Here is a 23,951-nt window from a genome sequence, read left to right on the forward strand (position 1 = left end):
GTATTTTACCAGATATTGTATACTTGATCCTTTTTAGCTCTTTCTGAAACATTCTACTATTTCAAATAAAGGGAAAAAATACTATCACATCAAACAGAACTAGAAGAGTGAATTTCCACACAGAATTCTACTAGAAAACTGGGAGATGATTGTTAAGTTAACAAGAATGCTGACTGACAATGTAAAGTTTAAAAAAAAACTTCTTCATAAGAGACTTCAAAACATGCTCAAGTACAATGCAAATATTCTTCAAATAATTGTTTTTGCATTTGGATTGGAGGGAGAAAGATATCTATCTTGCTGACCAGTGTCTTCTACCCTCCGAATATACTTTAATGTTTTATTAGGTTAAGTTATAGCTATATTTTAGCAGATGAAATTCTTAAACATGAGTTATTTTTTTTGTGTCTGAAAACCAGAAGCAGAAGGTTCACTTCAGTTGTTCTCATCCTTAAAAACTGAGAATAGACTGTATCCAATGTGACTGCAATGGTAATGGGAAACGTGTCTCTGTTCTCTGATGGTGAGTTGTGATTGAAGGCACTGACCTGCCATAGACTTATAATAGGGGAGCAGGTGTGGCAATGATGGACTTTAATTTCCTTTAATAAACCTTTTATGTGCCACACTTTTACTGCCATTCTACGCTCTCCAAGGTCCTGCACATAATAGGTTCATTACTTTTGATTACTATAGTCTATTGAGACAAACAACTCCAGAACACACTATATATTATGTTCAGTTAAACCAATATAGACTATTTATCCATTGTGCATTATTTCACCTGCAACTCTACAGACAAAATTAACAACAGCTCTTATAAGCTAAAACTATTAAAACCACTGGTACTCTTTTGTCATCATTTCATAATAAATACCACACCAATCATAGTGCTGCTTTTAAAATTATGAAACAAAAAATGTTCACGGCTCTCACTAAGCAGCAGTTACTTTAATCCAAATAACAGGGTTCATTGTATTGAATATTTTTTTTAAAAATCCAGCAAGGGGAGAACAACAATAAAAGCAACATAGGTAAATTTTTTCTTATCAATTTCCTTCTTTTTGAAAACCACATAAATTTATGACAGATGTTGAAACAGCCTAGGATTAAAAAGACTAGGCTTACTAAGGATAGGAAGCATTGCATTGTGAAATCATCCTCCTCCCAGGAGTATCTCTGTTGCATATAAAGTGGTTCAACTCATGCAACTCCCCCACCCCCCATGTGCTAAATGAATAACTAGATTAAGAGCGATCTGGATCATGGGAGGGTTAAAATGGAGAAGACCATGAAATATTTTGGAGAAAACTGTTCCCCTGGGCCAAAATCAACACAACATGAGCCTAATACTATACAGCCTCACAGGTGCTATTAACTCTCCAAAAGCAGTCTCTAAGAAATAAGTGAAGATTAAATCAATGAGTTTCTTTTCCAAAATTGAAGCATAGGGTACAAAGAGGGCTGATACATACAAATAAATGTTACCTAAATACATTTAAATGTAATCTTTCAATAGTTTTAAACCTTATTTTTTTAAGTTTAGCTATCAAGAAGCCAGACTATTCTGCCATCATCCCATGCAGCGACCTCCCTATTAAAGTCAATGGAAGTAATGCATAAATATTCATGGCTTTCCATTTGTATTGTGCACAGAATACTGGTTTCATAATTGTATTTTGGTGAGCCATTGTCCTCTAGTTGTTGAATATATATTCAAATAAAAATAAAAATTCATTCATGAAATTTAACCTTTTATATTTAACTGAGGTAGAATCTACAGAAAAGAGATCAAACTAGTTTGAGTTCACAAAATATGATGTATTGATTGGACCTTACATCTTTTATCCTTCCATAAAAATAAGAAAACTGGTAATTCTAGTTTCCAACTTGTATGCAGCTTGTTGATAAACAGAAATATTCAAAATATGGTACGTGATACCTTTTGATAACTACAATCTGAGTTTATCTCTTTTCAAGATATCAGTTTAAAAAAACCAACCTTGGGTATCTGTGAAATCAGTAGATAGAAATGAAAATTCCTGAAAATTCTTTATCTCTTTCTCATGGACTTTCCTGCTTTCCCAATGGGAGAATTGTGGATCTCATTTTGAAAAAAAAAAGAGAATAAAACATTTTATAAATGTTTACTGAAGTAGAAATTACTTCATTAGAGTAGGCATATTACTGTTACAGTTAAACATTGGTGAATGTCTTTCTTATACATTCTTGAAGATTACAAAAAAGTATTATTATTACCTGACCCAGAAACCCTACAAAATATAGCAAAAAAATATAAAGAAATCTTTTACATTTTATTATTTTCATTTTAAATCTTTATTATTGTTATTATTTATTATTATTGTAATAAATTTAGTTAAAAACTGATCAACTCATTTCTTCATTCAAAACAGTAGCTTAACATAACCAACCCACTTCACGTAAAACTCTTCTCCAATATTCTTAAAGTTTTTCATGTACTTAGTACCCTGGTTTGAATATATAAATAGTCAAGATTAGTTAGTCCTCTGTATTATCATTGGCATAAATTGAATCATTCTAGCTTTGTTAAAATATATTTTCTGGAATCCACTTTTTTCCTGTGGATATAAAAATTACAAAAAAAAATCTTAATTTTTAAGATTTTCTTTTGTTAGAAATTATGACTGAGAGATGAATTTGAAAATAGGAGAATGTATTCCATTGTCCATATCACTGCAGAAAGCTGTTTTGTATTCATGTCTGTTTGGTTCACCTTGAGGATTTCTCTAAATATATATCTTTGACTCCTGCCCTGACCCAAGGTTTTCTCTGGAAATATTAGAATTTGCCTCAGGTCTCCTTATGGAACCTTAGCTCTCAAGCAAATGTGCAGGCCAACAAAACATTGACTACAGGACAGATTTTATTTAACCTGACAAAAACACATAGAACTTACATGAACTCATAAAGACTCAAGGAAACTCCCTTTCACTATTCAGTGGACTTCCCCAATGATCTATATTTAATCTAATATCAAGATATTCTACTTTCTCACCCTGATCCACACATCCACACACACACACACACACACACACACACACACACACACACACACACACACACACTAAATAGATAAATAGATAGATAGATAGATAGATAGATAGATAGATAAATATATAAATAAAATAAAAAGAACTTAAGGGTGCCAGGAGGTCCAGCAACCTTCTCTTCTAGGGAGACTATATTACTCCAGGGGCCTATACAGCCATCTGGACTGTACATAGAATATCCTAGATGATGCTTTCATGCAAGAGGTAAGAATTCAGAGAGGATAAGTAATCAAATGATCTCACAGCCTACATGACTCATAATCCTAGAACAGTAGAAAGTCTGTCTTATCCCTCCACATTGTCTCTTTTTAATGCTGGTCCTTCCACTTCTCATTTTTGTTTGTTGACGGCTCTTTCTCTTTTGGCAGGCAGGCAATCTGTACATATATGCTGGATCTCATCCAGGTCTCAGGTCTCAGTGTATGTCTCTGTTTCAGACTCTATATTGTTATATGTCAGTAGAGTCTGTTTCAAATTCTATATCAGTCTGTATGTCTGAATTGGTCTGCATCTCCATATGACACAAGTTCTTTGATGTATATAATTCTTTGGTGAGGCTATATGATTCCCCATGGTTATAATGGGAACTTCATTTATAACTTTATATATCTCCACTCTCCTTGTCTAACTACTTTTAAAAGTCAAATGCTAGGATAGAACTCAGATATTTGAACTAGTCAAAAACTAGTCAGTGTTAGAAAAAAGGTCTCATCAGTGGAGCAATGAAGACTTGGGACACTGGGAATTTATACCTTATCTAGACAGGGAATCACCAGATCTGTTTTACGTCTTCCATGAACCTGAACAAAGACATTACTTTTTTTTAAAGTAAAGTAATTCTTGTTTGAACCTTCTGGCATATTACTACAATAGATTTATTCCAAAATGCCAAGGAAAGATATAAATGAAAGAGAAGAAAAAAAGATAAGAAAAAAGAAGACAATAAATATAAAAGAAAAATATATTAAAGTTAAAAAAGTAGAGTAGTAAGGACAGAAAAAAATGGTATTGCCATTTGGTGCTTTAAAAACTAAGCAAGTTACTAAAGTTTCCTCATTTGTAAAAATGAGAGATTTGGATGGAAGCCCTAAAAAGTCTCTTCCTTAAACTAGATCAGGAAGAAAAGATATGTTTTAAATTTAATGACTATATCATAAATTTGAGGTGGGAATATGGAAACTTAATATCTATATCTATAAATATAACTCAATATTAATTGAAGTTTAAAGCCTATTAAATATTTAAATATATATCTATAATGATAAGTTTAAAAATATATAGATCAGTCAATCAATATTTGTGAAACACTTTCTATGACTGGCCCAGGAAGTATGGTTAAAGTGAGAAAATAATTTGAATCTATACATAAATACATATATACATACAATTTTAAAACCCAACTCATCTAGGAATTCATATACTTGAAAATATGAAATCATTTTTCCCTTGTGTATATCATCTGTGAAGTGATAACCTTCACTTATCAAACATGAAGGAAACTAGATAAAACAATTAGAAAGTGTGTTCCTGTTTTATCTATGTTAATTTGCTTCCCATTCACTAATGATAATTCACTTCCAAAACCGTCATTAGTGAGAAAAAAATACGACTTTTCTTTTGTCTTTTAATCATTAAATACTTTTAAAAAACATATTGACTAAATTGCTTAAAGTTACTCACTTTTCACCATAATACCAATTATTCACTTGGTATGCTTGAAGTAGTCACTATTATACCAAGAAATTCTTTAAGATTTAAACTATATGTGTATATATTTGCATATACACACAGATGTGTGTATTCATTTATACATACAATAAATATCTCCATGTGTGTGAAGCACTATGTTAGGCCTTGGGAACACAAAGTTATAAAGAAAAGTCCCTGTCCTAAAGGAAACTACCTTCTAGATCAGGGTTTCTTAAATTTCTTCCCCTAGTGACTCCTTTTCATCTGAGAAGTTTTTAATGTGACCCTAGATATATAGGTATATAAAATAGTTATACAAATCAAATATTTACTAATAATAAATCATAATTTTGTGACCCCGAGATCCCATATGGGCTCATAAACCTGAATTTAAGAAGAGTTCTAGATAATACATAAAAATGCATACTTATATAATAAGCTTTTATAGTCACATGATTTTGAGAGGTACTTTGTGAAAGTCATATGTTTATCTGTAATTTACATCTATAATTAAACCACATGATATCCAGTGAATGTGTGTATAATCATTTTACAAATATTTCCTATATGTGGATTATTATATATGATTAATTTAAGTTTTGTTTAATAAATATGTACACGAAAATATTCATTTAAAAGTTCTTCACACATATTTAATTTGAACAACTTTTCTTTTAAAATGTGATGACAAATCACCAGGTAATGCCTTTAATGACAAAATAGTTTATGTCATTTCATATCATTCTTTGAGAGTTATTATTTTCAGGCAGGAGAATTCATAGTAAGCATAGGAATAATGCCTGTTATCACTGGATAGAAAGGATCATATGCATTCCTTTCCATGAGGAGCCCTTTTGTCCTTGGTACATATTTCGTTTTTTAATGCCAAAATTTTGCAAAAATGACAAAGAGAAACACAGAAAGTTGGAAAAGGCTAAAGCCTAGAAAATGAAACAGCCAGGTGATGCCAATACCTTGGCATTAAGTTTGGCTAGATTGAAGAACAAAGCAGCCACTACTGATTTCTCTTGCTTTTGATAATTTGGGCATGGTTTTATTTTAAACATTGGTTCTGGATGAGAAAAAAAATTCCTTTTACACAAGAAGAACAGCATAAAGATAAGTTCTGATTCTAAATCATAAATAGCAAAGAAAATTTAGATGTGGAGTATTGCAACAATAAATAACAAAAATGTTTTTCAGGAATATAGTGATTAAATATATCTTCACTTTTAATTTTCACCTTATCTATTCCTGTTTTCCTTTCTTTTCTATGTATTTATTAATAGCTCCAGAAAAATGACAACATTTTAGCAAGGTGGTAATGGAAGATGTTGAGGATAGAGAGGGACTTAAACATTTCCTAAACTTATTATGAAAAGCATAATTTTAAAATTATTATTTATCAAGGTAGTTATAGCCTTCTGAACTTTGGTTCATTTTCTCTTCTTTGTTTTCTTCCTTGTAGTGCTCTCTGTTCTTGATAGTTCACAAGAAAGTTGAAAGCCCTGGATGTGATTACCCTAAATGCAGGCCACCTTCACTTCTTTATTCCTTTTTGTCTCTCTAATACAAGTACTAAATCTAAAGGAAAAAGTAAATTGTATTTGAGATCTCATAAATGTAATCCATCTCTGATAGAACCGTTCCTGAAGATCAAGTATAACCTATGCTTATAACCAGTAAGGTGTTCTTCAGAGGGGATTTACTACAGTCACTTGAAAATATATTTGCAATGAAAGAAACCTTAGAACAGAGAGAAATCTGGATAGCTTTGTAATGAGGATGATTTATTGTGAGTCTCATTTCTGATCTGAGTTGTCACTGCTGTTGTATACCTCATCCATGCAACTTTGCACAACTGGCAAGGCTGAATATAGACTAAAGCCATATGTTTATGTCCTTTTGCCAAACGACTACAGCAAATAGTTCCATTATTCCCTTAGGTAACTAACATGTGCCAAGGATTTCTATTAGTCTGCTTTACCAAGGCATTAGAGGGCAGAATCATAGCATTATGAAACTAAGGAGTAACTGGCAGCCTTTTGCTATAAGAATTCACCAGTATCTATTTCTTTGCATAATTTTCCACTTCAAAAAGCAACTCACTGTAAATAACTATTTAAAGTGTCCCTTTTTTATTTCATAAAGATATTTTCTGAGCTATACCTATTGAAAAATATGCTTAGAATTAAAAAAAATACTTCCTTAACAAACATGGGAGTACTTCATATTGAGGTTTTTTTTTTTTTTACTAGAAAATGTGCTTCTCAGTCTTTTGTAAAGTGTCCATGATAATAATCAAGAGCCATATTACTATGCCCTTTTTAACTTTAAATAATCAGCAAATTTGATATAGCATTTGACAAAACTAATTTCCCTAAACTTGTTGATTAAATCTCAAATAAAAGTACTGTTTTGATGAAGGCTTAAGGGTAAACATTTGTGAAAAAACAACATGAATGAATATGAAGTATAGGTACAGGGAATGTATACGTTTCATATTTTAAAATGTATATTCATTTGATTATGCTGTTAACAACAACCAAATTTCTAAAATCAACATAGGAAACTATTTCTCACAAAGCAAGTCAAAAGAAACAGGTAACATTATAGACAAAAACTTGATTTCTGTAAGTGAGATCTATTTTCTAATAAAAAGAAACATTTTCTCCCTCACCTTTTTCTGTTCACAGGTGCAATGGTATGCCAATTTTGAATGCGTCGGTCCTTCAGAGTGACTAAGATTGCTTGTCTGCGTTAGTGAGAAATCCTGACATGCATTCTCTTAAGATAAAAAAAGGAAAATAAAGAAATGTATCTATCAATATCTGTCAGGTAAAGCAAGTAAAAGTGCAACAGCCCTAATAAACACTGGTGAACTAGTTCAATAATATTCTTATCTCCAGAGTTTTACTGATAGTCTATTTAGAATAAAGTTTTAGTGTTTCAGATGTCACTTATTAATCTTAATATAAAACAAATATGCTTCTTCATTTTCTGTAGAGGTATATTATGTTTGTCTTTTGGTGAACAAATCTGGTTAATAGGAAGGATAATTTCACTTTAATGTCAACTTTAGAACTGAAAAGTTTTTACAAGGATCCAGAAGTACTCAAAAATAAAATAATAATAAAAACACTGAAGTTTTTAAAACTAATACTTGAATGTGTTCTATAAAGAAATAATTTAGCTTTTGTTTACTTTGCATTCAGTCATAATACATCTAACATATCATTTCTATTTTTGCCCAAGGGATTGAGAATGGAATCAGCTTTCAGTCCATTTGGCACTTGAGAGAAAACTCTGAAATTCAGTGTCTTGTACTCATCAAATTGGAAAAAGATCTTTTTACCCACATATACACGTGCATTACATATTCTTCTTATTAAAGTGAGATTGGGGAAATAGAATTTTCAAGGGATTTAGGGAGTGAGATGGATTAAGACATTTTAAAGTGTGAGTGATGATATTTTGTTTGTCCATCCATTTACTTTAATGATTGGACCTCCTATTACCCCTTCTTTACCGGGGCCTTTGCAGACTATCACGTTAGAGTAGGATTTCTAACTCATTTTTAGTAATTCTACTTCCTTGGAGAAAAGGAGATATGTAACTTTCTCAAGTTACATTGGTCTTGAGGTAAGAATGAAAAAGTAACATTAAAACTTGAAAATTCCCAGCTCATTTTTCACTGCTATTGGAAAAGAAATATGCTTACCCCAGAAATGTCTTTTTCTGAATATTTTACTTCTCCCTCAGTTTTAGAAAGAGTTTTGAAGATTTCCACCTGCTTTTTCCTCTTTGTTTCCCACACACTAATCTAAAACAAAGATCCTGGAAAAATGGTCACACTGGTGAATAAAGCTCTTTTCTAAATTCTGAAAGTAACGGCTTTTTGTCTAATACCCTATCGTGTTATGTATTTATTAGCAATACGTTTTCCATTTATTTTCTCAAAGATTGCCAATAAAGAATGGAATCACATAAGGGAGTAGCTGTAAACCCTCTGAGTTCCCTAATGTCAAACTCATTAGCATCCGAATAAGCACACAGCAGCACATCATCTGCACAATTGCAATTTTTTACTACTTTTAATAGCGTTTCTCAAAGGGCTCATTTTCAACTTTCTTCAGTGGTTAGTTGGTTCTCAGGGGAAAAGTAGCTTCCTGACGCTCACAGCTTCCACTCAACAACCAGGCCGTTTGCCGTCAGATGCTTCAGCCCTCTGCCCTAACCCCATCTGCTGTCTCTCTTGTCCCCTGGGATTGAGAGTTAAGACAGCACAGCTGAGATCCACTTGGAAGAGTGCAAAGAGAGCACAGTCAAAAATATAACTTTTAGAAATCTGCTTTTCCATAATAAGTGCTCATGAAGAATCTAGGTACAACACAGGTGAAGAGAATGCATGTATGCCAGAGGATTCTGTCTTTTGAAACATATGTATATGTCCTACCTCAAATACAAAAATGCAATTGGGGATTCAGATGTGCATACTAGTGACATTGCAATGTGTATCTGATGTGCTATTACATTAAGGCTATACATTTTTAGCTTATTCTATTTCAAATATAACACTTGGAGAATTAATTTCATCTCAAAGCAGTTCGCACCACTTGCCATCTTAAAATGTCATTAAAAAAGTAATTATTGTTGCAATTATTCAAGGCTAGGTAACTTGGACAAGTTCATAAAAAGTTAGTGGGAAAACTAGATCCATGCCTTTCCTACCTGGATGAACAAACAGGTCTATATTTGAGCTAGCAAATATTAGCTTAGATCTCTTACCCAGTTAAAAAAAAGTGATAACTCAAAAGTCTATAACTTAACAGGTTACATTTCTTAAATGTATTCTATAAGTATTAAATGACATTTACAAAGGAAACAGACTCATTACTAAACCCTACGTTTTTCTGCTTTACAACCTGCTAATAATGAGGACTTACTGCCTCTACAGCTGGTTCACGGGTGAATGGCAGCCACTCCTGAAAAAGATGTGGTTGTTCTTAAAATCTGTGACACAATGGAATGCATCTGTCATGTTATAAAGAGTCTGTCAAATTATATTGTGTCATGCAGAGCAACACACCCTAATGTAATGTGATATATGTGCCAAATGTATCCCCAAACTGGGACCACAGTTTAAATGGAGGTATCTCATGTGATAGATTTTAAATTACTTTTGTTGTAGACAGGTTTCATATTATAAGCATTTAAACCACATTTAAAATGGAGAGGATATTACTTTCATAGTTAATGTTCACAATGCAATTGTAAGTAAGGAATGTAGGTAGAAGACATAGGAGGAGCAGCATGGCGGGGGGGGGGGGGGAAGGATGAATTTGGAGTCAAAAGATCTTTGTTCCAATCCTGGTTCTTATATTTACTGTATGATTTTGGGTCCTTAATATCTCTGGTCCTCAGGCCCTGATCAATCATGTTAGGAGTATTTGACTAAATGGATTCTAGTTTTTATCTATGACCCATGTCCTTCATTTGCATTGGGCAAATGACCTTTAAAGTCTCTTTCAACTATATTGATTATATGATTTTGCAGGCATATATGGCAGTATATTCAAGCTTTCCTAGTTTAGGTAGGATAGGAAAGATTAATAGAATTTCTAAGGTTCCGGAACTTTGAATAAACCCCCAAAAGTTCATTTTCCCTAATTTCTGTATGATTATTTGTTATCTTTATCTTTTGGGGTCATATTCCTCTAAGGGTTACAAAACCATTCTAACTATAAAACACGTAACAAGTATATTAAGTCAACAAAGAAATTATTTGTGTAAATTAAATAATTTATTTAATTCATTTCTCTTCGTTCAGGAATTGTTAATAAAATAGATTGTGAGTAAAAGGAATGCATTTGTAGTCATTTATTTGATGCTTTCCATCTGTAGAATAGTATGACTGTATCATTGTTTATTGCAGGGAGACTTTTCTCTTTAATCATTTAAACCATTCAAGTTTTGTTTAAGTTAATCAGCTGACTGAATGAACTATTTTATTTCTTTAACTTGGCCTGATTCTAAAATTTTGCTACTGCTCCATGAAAATTGTGTCAAATGAAATCTTTTTCACTGACTCTTACAAGCACCATACAATGAGACAGATGACCGGTTTCCATGTCATAATAGAAATGCCTTTCTTTTAAATATGAAGGTTAATACTTATCAGAGAATATATTTATGTAGAATAGTTACTTTCAAAATATGTCTCTTCTTTTTTTATTTACTACTTTACATTAATTCGAATCACTTAGATTATTTGGTTAGTTAAACCATAATATTAAAACCAATCTTTGGGTGACATTCACTCTCAGGAAAACTCATATAACAAAACTTTACCCCTCATCACTGAACTGACATTCAGCTAAGTTGATCATGGGGAACTGAGTGGCAAAGTGTGAATGGTTCAGTAATTACTTTGAGTATTTGAAAATGTATGGTCTTATGGTGGGACAATAGCATAATTTGCTTTTATGGAAAGTCCATTTCATATTTTAAAATTATTAAACATTCAACAAAACTATTCTGACCTTCCCTTCCTTCCTCTCTTCTGCTTCCCTGATTCTCTGTCTCCCTCCCTTCCTTCTTCCTCTCTTTATTCCTTTCTTCCTTTCTCTATCTTTCACTCCTTCTTTCTCCTTTCCTTTCCCTCCTTTTCCCTTTCCCTTTCCCTTTCCCTTTCCCTTTCCCTTTCCCTTTCCCTTTCCCTTTCCCTTTCCCTTTCCCTTTCCCTTTCCCTTTCCCTTTTCCTTCCTTCCTTCCTTCCTTCCTTCCTTCCTTCCTTCCTTCCTTCCTTCCTTCCTTCCTTCCTTCCTTCCTTCCTTCCTTCCTTCCTTCCTTCCTTCCTTCCTTCCTTCCAATTTGCAACACAATGGAATGCTTCTGTCATGTTATAAAAAGTCTATCAAATTATATTGTGTCATGCAGAGCGACACACCCTAATGTAATATGATATATGTGCCAAATGTATCCCCAAACTAGGACCACAGTTTAAATGGAGGTATCTCATGTGAGATCTTCCTTCCTTCCTTCCTCTTCCTTCTTTCTTTCTTCCTCCCTTCCTTCTTTCCCTAGTTCCTTCCTTCCCTCCCACCTTCTTTCCTTTCTTTCCTCCCTCATTCCTGCCTTCCTTTCTTTCTTCCTTACTTCCTTCTTCCCTCCCTCCCTCCCTTTCTCACTTCCTCTCTTCTTCTCTCCTTTCCTTTTTACTTTCATTCCTTCTTTCCTTCCTTCTTTTCCCATTCCATTTTCCTGAGTTATTAAGTGTAATTCAAGAAATACAAACAAAATGAGTTGCTATTAGGTACACTTTGTCATTTTTCAAAGGAAAACAAAAATATTTGCAATGAATGACCAAATTTACCAAGTCCATGCTTAATCAATGGCCTGGTCACCTTTTCCTATTGTAACTGTATGCAATATTTCTAGGAATTTTGAGTACAAAAGGAGCAACAGGAAAACAAAGTAATGCTCTCCTCCTGAAGCTTATATTCTTTGATTTTCATATCACTGAGGTCACACACATAACAAAATAACTTCAATTTTCCATTGTCATAGATATGGAATAATTGTGCCTCTGCTAGTAAGCATCATAATATCAGTATTTGTCCTTATACCTGTAAAAACACAACACTGGCCTTCTCCCCTTAAACTCTGAAGCAATTCTAATAACATGTGCAGGATCATATTTCTCCAAGCAGAAGGGTTTAACTTTCACCTGATTTAAGCAACGAAATATCCCTCAAAGAAGCCTAAGGCCTTTCTGTAATTAACATAACTGCATTTAGATGCTATTCATGACTGATAATTCCAACACCTTGTGCAAAAAAAAAAAAAAAGGTTGCATGCTGTAAACATTATAAACATATTCAAATAAGCTTAACACAATCTGCCATGCTTATTTCTGCCTAGATCATGGACCAGCGAAATGGTTAATGCAAATGGATTTATAATTTGCTTTGGGGGGCCAGTTTCTTCTCCTTATTTATTAGCCCAGCTGATGGGGCAGATTTGATGAGGCACTTCTGGAATAATTGAGTCATCACACAAAGAAGGCTGCTAGCATTCAGAGTGGTTTTATCAGCAGCAAGCAGGCCTGATTACTGACAATTACACTCTGATCCGGTGATGGAGGAGAAAGAGCCAACGAGTGGGAAATGTCCGTGTTTCTATCCAGGAATAATTTCTACATTCATTTTACATGCTAAGTGTTTCCTATCTCTGCATAATAAACTGTAAACAGGAATAGATGGCACAATGTCCCTTAATATTTCCTGGTAATGAAGACACAAATGTACAGTGAGTGCTGATAAATATAGATGAAACATAAGCTATTCTCCCAGTCTGTATTGTTACCTTTAAAACAAATGCATTTTTGTGGTAAAAGCATAATCATAGCTAATGCAAAAAAATGACAGAAGATTGAAGCTGTCCTTGTAACTACATAGAAACTTTGTAAAAGTCCTGTTAATCACTGAGGCTTTAAAGGCTCACAAGCTGAAGGTGATATACTGGAAAGTACATCATTTGGTTTCTCAACAGTCAACTGTATAAGAACTCGTTTGGTTAGACACAGCAAAGGAGAGCAGCAACACTGACCTCCATTAACACTTCAGTGAGAGCACATCTCAATGCTAAACTGGAAAACAATGAAGCTGGCACTAGAAGACATCTTCACTATGATAGATTCCCATTTCTCTCCCATCAGGCCTTTAAAATGAGAATGTTTATAATGAATAATAAAGTTAGACCCAAGATTGCATGAGTTCTTATGTGTAGCAATCTATTATTGCTGTTAGTATGCTATTTTTTAAACAACTTAGATATGACATGGTTTATTAACAAAATGCTATACGCAGATTCTATCTTATGTATGTGTTGTCTTAAGGCAGTTTCCTCTCAGACTCAAAATATGGTGGAAATGTCCAAAGAAAAGGACACCTCATCATGCTTCTTAACATGTTGGTGTAGATGCCATGTCATTTCTAAAAAACATGAACATCCTGTTCTATCAAGAACTTTTTTACTTTTTAAGTCAATTGGGTAAGAAATCCTATTATTTACTTAATCTTTTCTCTATTAAGCTCCTTCCTGGTTTCCAAAGAAATAAAAGTTATCCTCTCTTCTGTGTTAACTATGGAAACTATTTCATTAAACCAGCCACTTAAATTCAAGGCTTGTGTTACAACTACTATGTTATTTCAAGTAAAACTACACCAAATGGCTTTACCAGGTCGTTATTTTAAAGAAAGTTCAAAGCACTTGTTGATTTTTTAAAAGCTCAACCTTTTTTATTTCAAATAGAATTTTCTTTTTTAAGCTTATGCTACTTTGGAGTATTAAAGGAAAAGCATATGTATAGTATCTTTGGATGGTCTTCATTTTTTAACCTGTATAAATCTAACTATTCTTCCCACTATATAAGACATGCTACATATAATCTAATTCTACATAGGTGATACATGTGGATATAATTTTATATACACATATACATATATATTTGTTCTTATTTTATAGATAATCAATTTCCTTTTCATGAGAGACATATTAGCCAATAAAGGAAACATAGGCTATGATCAGTAGGGTATTGAGAATTTAAAATGACTTTTTTGAGCATGATATGAAATGTATCTCTATTTACAAATATATATATGTATATACACATATACATACATGTATATATACACATACATACATAAACACACACACACACACATATATATATATGTATGTATATATGATAAAGAGAAACTCAACTGCCAAACAAAACAACACTGGGTTCCTGGCAGATCTGCCTTGGGTTCTTGTGGCACACCTACCAACTAATTAACTACTAACCACTTCTCTATCTCTTCTCTATTTTTCTTTCTTTCTTTCTCTGCCCTTTATAGTCTTTATTTCTTTACTGTTTTAAAAAATAAACTTCGCATCATTAGAAAGATTCTGAAAATAATGACTCAAATTAATAAATTAATTTTCTAATTAATAGATTAGCCCCAAAAAATTGAAATCTTATTTAAAAACACAAAAATACCTAGTTTTCATTAGATAGTGAAGAAAAAAAACTTCTCAATTGTCCGTATGTCCAAGAAATTCAAATAAGGATACAAAAATGAATTTTAAAAATACTAAAATAAAATATACCTTACATATAGTTTATAATATAATCAAGTCTTTTTTGGCTTGATTTGCAATAGAAGTCCATAATATTTTAAAGTGTCTTGACAGTGAGATCATTCAGAGATCATCCAACAATTATTTCTAAAAGTTTACTTTCTTGTATATTTTATTTTTACCTATCTCTGTACATGTTTTTCCCCCCAAGGAAAATATAAACTTCTTGACTTCTGGCACATAGTTATCACTTGATAAAAAACTTGTTGAATTTGATTGATTTGATAGAAATACCTTCTTTAGTTATTCCCATTTTTGGTGGAATTGCTAAAATGACAAATTTTGTTTATGTTCTAGATAAAGTTTACCTACATTTGTCTTTGGGCAAAGTTTATTATTGTATTCTTGCTGATAAGATGGGGCTATGAAGGGTAGGTGACAATACAGTTAAGTGGAATTCAGCAGTGGTTGATTCACTAAACCCAAAGAATAGGTTAATTAATGATTCATTGGAAGAAAGTCTCCAGTGGAGTGCCTTAAGGATCTGTATTTGACCTTGAACTGTTGAACATTTTTATTAATGATTTGGAGAAAGGCATAGATAGCATACTTAATACATTGCTGTATGATATAAAGCTCAGACAGGCAGCTAATTCACAGGAAAATAGCAAAGATTCAGAAACTGAGAGAATAAAACAATTTTGTGTTAGTGGAAAAGTACATTCTTTTAGGTTAAAAAAAGAGAACAATTATGAGGAAGGGGAACAGGATTAGATTTTTTTCCCTTTCATATGATATTCCAACTCCTAAACATTTATCTTTGATAATTATATAATTCTTTAAGATATAGACCGACTTCAACTTAAAAACCAGAGTATTTTCTGTTCACTTTCTAACATATTAATTCTTTGATCCTCCATTATTTCACTTCTTAAATATAAAGAAAAGTTTTAGTATTTGGAGGAGTTAAAGTCAAAAGTAATAACCTAACTCTAACCCTAACCCTCCTAGACCTCTTATTTCATCAATAACAGGAACTACTGATGAGAAACTTTCTTTTATTGATGCAGGTTGTACTTTCCTTGTAGTTTTAGAGGTTAGCTTTGGGGTACAAAATACTTTCTGACTTATTTAGAATCACTCAACCATTATATGTGAGAGACAGATTTAAACCTAAATATTCCTATCTCCAGCTCTTAATTCACTTTGCCATGCTGAATCTCTTTTTAAAAAGTGTCTTTTTATTTTTCAAATTTATTACAGAAAAAATATAGGATATATATATGTAGTTTAATTGTGAGTAAGCTTCTAGTCATTTGAAGCTCATTTTAAGTATTTATAACTTGATAGAATGTATTTCCTAGGTCCTTTGTAGCTTCCTTTTAATATTACAGAAATAGTAAGTTGATGTTTCCCCCAAACAATCACATCTCCAATGGTCATTGTCTGAAAGGTAGACTGTTATATGTTATCAGTACATTATCAAATGCAGAACTGCATTTGATGTTTCAATTGATAAAATGAAGTAGCATAAATTAAGAAACTAGATTTAGAGTGTATAATTTTATCTCAGGAAGAATAGTATTTTTTGTCAGAATCCTGTGCTTTCCTCATCTGCTTGAGTCAGTTTAAATATAGATCAATAATAGTTCAAATATAAAAGACATTGAATTTACAAAATTTTTATGTGAACAACTTTTTAACTTTATGTGTGGAGAAGACCAAAATAAGTCAAAGATCTTCAAACTGATTATAGCTCATCTTAGCACTACATTAAATGTTTTTCAATGTTATATTAGAAGTATCTCAGAAAAAAAATTCTTAGTCTTAAATTATTAAAAAACAAATCCAAAAACCTTTTTATTTACATTTCATAAGAGGGGTAGTTGATTTCTTAAAGAAATCAATTTTATTGGGTATAAAATTATACATCCAGTTTTCATCTCTATCTTCACTCCCTTTTTCCTCTCCACTCTTATTCCCATCTGGTTGTGGCAAATTTTGTGTTTTGTGGGGTTTTTTTTTTAAGTCATTAATGTTATTTAAGCACAATGCCTCAAAGATATTGTGCTCAAGTACATGGTTATGTGCTCAAAACCTTCACATTCCTAAGAAGAAAGGATAACTGGGGATTATATCCAAAGTTAGGATACTTTTCCTTTTAAACAGACTTTACTTACCTTTCTTTAAACATAGAAGATTCGAACTTTTAAGTCTGCATTGCTGTGCATGAGAAACTTTGCCAAAGCAAAAAGGGAAAGAAAAGAAAAGAAAAAGTTAATCAAATAGTGATGATCAGCTTTCTGTACATGAAATTATTTTCTGTACATGAAAAATACATGATTGATGCACAGTTATTTCAAGGAATTTATACAACAGAGAGTAACATTGAGTTTGGGGAAGGTTGGAAATTATAATATATTCATAAAAAAGCCCTCCGATAGTAGGAAAACAGGTGTGTACTGTTATTCAAATATGTCTTTTACATTGAAGTTTCTTTGTGCTGCAAGTATATTTGAGAACCTCTTTTTTTTTTTTTTTTTTTTTTTTTTTTTTTTGTGAACACACCTGAGAGTGAAAGTGAATTATCTATGACGGTTTTTTTTTTTTTTTTTTTAAAGAATCAGTGGTTTAACACTAATTTCTAATCAGATCTTACAGAAAGGAACAGCTCGCATGGCAGCTGTACTTTTCCCAGGGTTAATTACCTTTCACTGCTCTCTACTAATGAGTCAGCTGTTCCTGTCATCACACAGCTACACTGTGTTCATCTGTAGCTCGAGCTGTGGACAAACATAGTAGCTACAGTCCTGTTTATATACTGGTGAAAAAAAATTTAATTCCTTAATTCCTTTCATTTCCACAAGAAAGAATATTTCCTGATATGCAGAAGTGAGTATGTCAGTTCTTCTAAGGTCACAGTAATCCTCTGCAAATGCTTGAAATTCTTCAGAACTCAAAATGAAGACAACTTTATTTTAACTGATAGTCTTAAGTATGACCCCATTAGGAGTGATTAAAAGTTTGCAGATTTCACTGTTAGTGAAATAATTTCCACAAAACATTGGATCAGAGGGAATCAAATTTGGAGTTAGAACTGTTGGAAATAAAACATAGAAACCAAGTTCTAGCTATATATTTAAAGTAATTTTTGACTTAGCTAGAAATATTTTCACCCAAATATTCATATAGTTGTTGAGAGTATTTTTAGAGGGACTTAATTTTTTTTTTTAATTTAAAAATGATTTGGATTTCACTGTGCATACTAGTGAGTCTTTGATTTCAATTCTGAAGCTCTAGATCCAGAACTCATACACATCTATACGTTCTTTTCTCTATCAGTAAGTAAAGTCAAAGTTATATACTCTTTCCAGCTGTGCCTATGAAGCCTAAGGAACTTGAAGGTACCTATTCCAATCACCTTCAATTGTCTTCTGAGAAAAATAATGATCAAATTGACACAATATTCCCTTTATTAGTTGGGAGATATTAACTTCAGATAATGTAAGGTACTCATGCCCCCCAAAGGCTGCAATCATACAGACCTGGGAAAAGGAGCAGGAATTGAACATCCAAGAGCAGTTTGCTATTTGTTTGCTCTTCTCACGTTAGTGATTCTTTCATAAAGCTCTCTGTTAAAAAAGAACTAAGAGGTGGCTGGTCCGACCTTTAACTGAAGTATGCTCTGAGCATTCTCTATATATCTTATTGGACTTCATCCAATTCTCAGAAAAAGCCATTTAAGCTAGCAAAGTAATAGCTATCACCCGCTGCTTCATTATATGCACTATTATTTGATATGAGAATACAAAATGCAAAACTATGGGCCTTACAAAAAATTAAACTTTCTGAAAACACAAAGCAAAGAGAGTGAATTAATTAAACATACATTATGAAGACCAAAGAAATGCCAAGAAACAAAGATTTTCTAAAAAATTCAAAAATTATATCAGCCACAGCAAACCACTGAGTTCCTTTGAAAAGAATGTTTTACTGTATCATTTTCATTGCATAGTAAAATATAGAAAGTTCTTATCTACTGTTGCTATCTTTGGGAATAGATCATATCAAATGATTATGGTAAAGACAATGTCTTAAAATAATCACTTTTGAGAGCATATTGTGTGAGAAGCAACATGGCATAATGTAATGGTGTGAAACACAGAACCCTTGGGGCTGCAGCACTCCTGAGAGTGGACTGAACCACATTAAAATGGAATTGGGAAATATTTAACAAAATCAATATAAATAAAAAATGACATAATTAATATTACATTTTAAAACTAAGTCAATGTGTGGCCTTATGGTAATTCTTATGTATGGTTTAATGGTCTCCCCACCCCTTTCTTTTTCAGTTTGACACCTCTAATGTAATGATGAGTGTTCGGACACTAATTAAGAAAGACTTGGGTCCAAAAGTTCCAATCAGACTTCTATTGCTTCCTGTTTGTGTAACCCTAGGCAAGCTCTCAGCCTCAGTTTCTACATTTCTAACATGGTGATAATAACTGCATCTCCTTCCAAGCATTGTTGTGAAGATCAACTGAGATAAATGGATGAAAGAGGAAATTCTTTGCCTCAATTGCTATCTAGCTTTACTCACTGATAGGTGTGGCCTCCGTCAAACTGTGTCTATTGAAGACCTTATCTTAAGAACCAAGGTTTCCCATTGTATCTAGGGTTATCTCCAGTTGTCTTGATCTTATTTGGTCACTGGACCCAGATGGCTTTGGAGGGGAAAGTGAGACAAGTGACTTGCACAACCTTCCTTCCCTCATATCCTATTCACTTGCATATCTTGGCATCACTTCACTGATGTCATGGTCCTCTTCAAAAATAGGACAAACAATCTCTATGTGTAAAGCACTTTTTAAACGTTAAAGCCTTATGTCATTGCAAGCTCTTATTATTACTTTAGAAATATGTGTAGAGGTTTTGGTAAGACTTTTTTGTAAATAAAAGGGGCATGTGGCTATGGCCACAAAAACAACATCTGCTATGAGTTGTTTTAAAAAGGAATGGAAAATCTTCAACATATTAGGTTAACATCAAGCTCTTCACTATTCTTGAATTTATCATTAGGCATGTTGGAGATCATATGCATTTCCTACAAACAGGGGCACAGAAGCAACAACTTATCAAGAGGTTACCCCTGAGGAGTACTGGGAAGATCTGGTTCAATATGAGAATGGTAAGTACAGTTATCTGAAAGGACAATGATTATGAAAAGTGAAATAGGACTTGACACCTGCCTTCAGAGCTTTCTGTCTTGTAAGGGAATATGATATATATAAAGAAATATAATATACCCAAATTGCATTAGAGAATTCCAAGAAAAGTGCAATGAGTGCAAAGACATAGATCTAAAATGCATCTTTGGGATCCAGTAGGGATCATTTATTCCAACCCTCTCATTTTGCAGATGAGGATACTGATTACAAAGATGTTAAGGGACTTGTTCAATGATGCTCTGATTTCAACCCAATTCCTCCTGTTTCCAAATCCAGTGTTCTTTCCATAATATTATGATGCCTTCAGACAAAATATTCAGTGAGGTCTCATCAAGCTTTCAGATTCATCTCCTTCATTGTAGACATGAAGAACAGGGAAGCAAGACACCATGATAATTCTAAGCTTCAGGGTAAGTGATAATTATAGGTACCTATAAACAATTGGAGACAAGGCCTCCAAAATACTGGACATCAGTAATAGCATGATCTAAATAGGGTTTGATTAGGGGAAGTGGATATAGAAGTGACCAAAAACTTATTATACTTTATTTCCCTTGCCAGGCTCTATATTCTAGCCAAATTGGCTCACTGATTGTGAACCATATCACATTCCACCTTCCATTTCTGTGTCTTTATATAGTCTCTCCCTGTTGCCTAGAATTCCCTCTACCTTTACCACTGATTCTTAGAATCCATATCTCTTCTCAAAGCTTAGCTCAAATGCTACTTCCTATATGAAGCTTTTCTTAATTATTCTCAACTATTATTACTACTATACTACCATTTATGTGTGTGTATATTTTTCCCCAAATAGAAATTTCTTAAGATAAAGAACTCTTTTGTTTTTATATTCCCAAAGACTAAGATAGTACTTGATATAGGAGATTGGATTGGTACTTTCAGTGATATAGGGAATTCCTGCCAGTATAGGCCAGTACCTTTGCTGCAACTTATTGTATTATAGAATTGCTTGGAGGAACAGAAGGTTTAAGTGAGTTAAAAGTTGCCCAGCTGGTATATATCTGAGGCAGATATTTGAACCCAGCTCCTCCTAGTAAGGAGGCAGGCTCTTTAATCCCTGCACAATATATACTGCCTTTCACATGGAACAAAATAGGAACTTAATAAACACTTGTTGATTGAGTGATTTAATAAATGATGTGAGGTCATATATAATGGAAGTCATATATTGTTCATTTGTATATATTACCACTATCATATTTTGTAGGGAGCATGGCTATTTTAATCTTAATGTGATAGTGGGATAGCTTTTCTTAATGCTATTACAAATACTTTTTTGTACAATATAAAAACAAATGAGTTATTCACTATACTGGCAGAAGAAGGCATCACATTCTCCTTTTCCCTAAACCTTCCCTTCTTCCTAACTTCCATGTTATTATTGAGGACATTCTTATCACCCAGGATACTCACAGCCTTAGAATCATCCTCTATTTTCACAGCTCCTTCACACTCAGCCTCATAGCCAATCAGTATTCATGTCCTGTTAATTCTAGTTCCACAATGTCTCTCACTTTCACTCCCCTTCTTTCTCCTCACACTTGGTAAGGTCTTCACCTCACACTGCAATTACTTCCTTATTGGTCTCTTTGCCTCTAGTCTCTCCCACGCAGCACAGTCTGACAATGTCCTTCTCTTATTCAAGAAACTCCAGGAGCTCTCTTTTGACTCTGGGATAAGAAATAAATTTCTCTAAAACCATTCCCAAAATAGTTCCAATCTCCCATTCCAGGTTTACTAAACATTATTTGCCATTTTGAATTCTGTCTTCTAGCCACATTGGCCTACTTACTGTTCTCTTTACACCATATTCCATCTCTCACCTCTGTGCTTTGACAGAACTACTTCCTGCATCTGAGATGGACTCTCTTATCTTCACTTTATAATCACTTTATAGAATCCTAAGCTTTATTCAATGGTCACCTTAGTATTACTTTGTAGACAATATTATTCTGTTTCTCCCAGTGACTAATGTCCTCCCTATCTCCTTACAATGGAAGGTATATGGACTGTTTCATTTTTGTTTTTGAAAAACAAACAGTATAGTAGGCACATAAAGTATATAGAAGGTACTGAATAAAATTTTTGGATGAATAAACAAAGCATACACTAAGCAAAAATACATCAAAGACATTTCAAAAGAACAACTTTGAAAATATCAGTTTTTAATTTGTACAAAAGAGAATTTTAAAAAAAAGCTTATGAAATCATGAACTCAAACTTGAGGGGAACAAAACAGTCAAGTAAATAGTCCCCCAATTACTAACTGACTCTGTATTAGGTGGGAAGTTTGAAGTATAATGAAGATTCTAGTTACATGATATAGATTTCAATAACATTCAGTAGAATAACTACTGAGAAATAAAATGTATAAATGTATAGAGGAAAAAGAATCCAGGAAATAGAGCCAGAAATATGAGAAAAACTAAATGAAAACTTTTTATTTAGAACACATTAAAAACTAATAGATGCAGTATTATATATAAATACATTACTTTTTTCTCATATTTGATTCTTAGCAAAGAGGTGACAATATATTTTCAGCAGTTCTATTAGTTTGCCTTGAATGAATGAAAAACAGTATGAAATGCCACAAATGATGATATTACTATTACATATCTGTGATCTATACTACAAAGAGATATATATTAAAGTATCATGATTTAATATTTTAAAAATCTGCAGAGTGAATGAATGGCATTCTAAGAATTGATAAGTGATAATATAACAGAATGTATTGCAAACACCAAGGAGGAAAAAATATTCTAGATAAACTGAAATGAGATGAATAACTGATGTAATGTGGAAAATACGGATTACACTAGGAAACTTTAACTTTAGTGTAAAATAAACTAGAGGAAAACGCAGAAGACAATAAATTAAAACTTTAAATGACTTGAAGTAATAGGATTTTTAAAAAGATGAATTTTCAACTTAAATATAAATTAAATGCCACTGCTAAGTAAACTAAACTTTTTCTTTTTTCTTCAAATCATTAATAATCTTCTTTTTACATAACTTTGGAGGTAATGTACTTGAAACTTTGTACCAAGTAACAGAGATAGCATGCACACACTTTGAAAGATGATAATGAATATTAAAATATCCAAGGCATGAAACAGAAAAGATTCAAAGAATGTAGGAGGAATTTTAATGATCTTTACAGAGGTATAACATTCACAGTCAAGGGACCCCAAGTAGCAAAATCAAAACAAATAAAAAAAACCTAAAAAACAAAATTCTCTAGTGATGTCTAGAGCCAGATTAAAATTTAATTGGCAAATGGTTAATAAAGTACAGTACAACATCAATGATGGTAATTTGTGGTCTTCTGTACAGTCTTCAGGGATCTCATTTCTATTTCAGTTTGACATCACTAAACAGTTTACTAAGCACCAAAGAAATGCTACATAGTTCTATAAATTACAGTTTTAATATAGTTAAGATACAAAGCTGAAACTTGATATATTTTGATGTAAAATGATGATGATAACAAGTATAAGGTTTATGGAACCTCAATAAACTATGAACTCAAGTATAAGGATTATCTTTTGACTCTCTTTGAATCCCTGGCACTTTGCACAATGTCTTGTATATGGTAGATACTTAATAACTATTTTTTGATTGCCTAGAGAAAAAAAGTGACAAATACTTTCCTTCAGAAAATAAACTATTAGGTAACAAATACTTTTTTTTAAAAAAAAGACAAAAATGGAAGATTAGGCACAATTAAAAAATGAATTAAAAACCCACACTAAATTAAAAAGAAAAACATTGGGAACAAACACAAGCT

The 23,951-nt window shown here is 32.6% G+C and overlaps 1 protein-coding gene and 1 long non-coding RNA gene across 8 annotated transcripts in view; one reads left to right on the forward strand and one right to left on the reverse strand.

The window, feature by feature from the left end:
• Positions 1-23,951, reverse strand: part of ST18 (ST18 C2H2C-type zinc finger transcription factor) — a 166,797-nt gene that overhangs the window by 125,717 nt on the left and 17,129 nt on the right. For 3 of the 6 annotated variants that reach the window (XM_074278266.1, XM_074278225.1, XM_074278258.1), the window contains exons 2-4: positions 17,087-17,143; positions 13,392-13,502; positions 7,462-7,568 (exon numbers count right to left, since the gene is read on the reverse strand). The gene's annotated coding sequence lies outside the window, so the exon portion shown is untranslated. Of the gene's footprint in view, positions 1-2,002; positions 2,105-7,461; positions 7,569-13,391; positions 13,503-17,086; positions 17,144-23,951 lie in introns of all 6 variants that reach the window. The other 3 variants (XM_074278238.1, XM_074278232.1, XM_074278248.1) reach the window with 3 other exon arrangements.
• LOC141548943 (uncharacterized) overlaps positions 1-23,951 on the forward strand; it is a 147,549-nt gene that overhangs the window by 122,840 nt on the left and 758 nt on the right. Inside the window, exons 3-4 of one of the 2 annotated variants that reach the window (XR_012484165.1) lie at positions 19,989-20,097; positions 20,414-20,547. This is a non-coding gene — a long non-coding RNA (uncharacterized LOC141548943). The remainder of the gene's footprint in view (positions 1-19,988; positions 20,098-20,413; positions 20,548-23,951) is intronic. The other variant, XR_012484166.1, reaches the window with a different exon arrangement.

This window comes from Sminthopsis crassicaudata, chromosome 1 (genome assembly GCF_048593235.1).
Source record: "Sminthopsis crassicaudata isolate SCR6 chromosome 1, ASM4859323v1, whole genome shotgun sequence".
Taxonomy (NCBI): domain Eukaryota; kingdom Metazoa; phylum Chordata; class Mammalia; order Dasyuromorphia; family Dasyuridae; genus Sminthopsis; species Sminthopsis crassicaudata.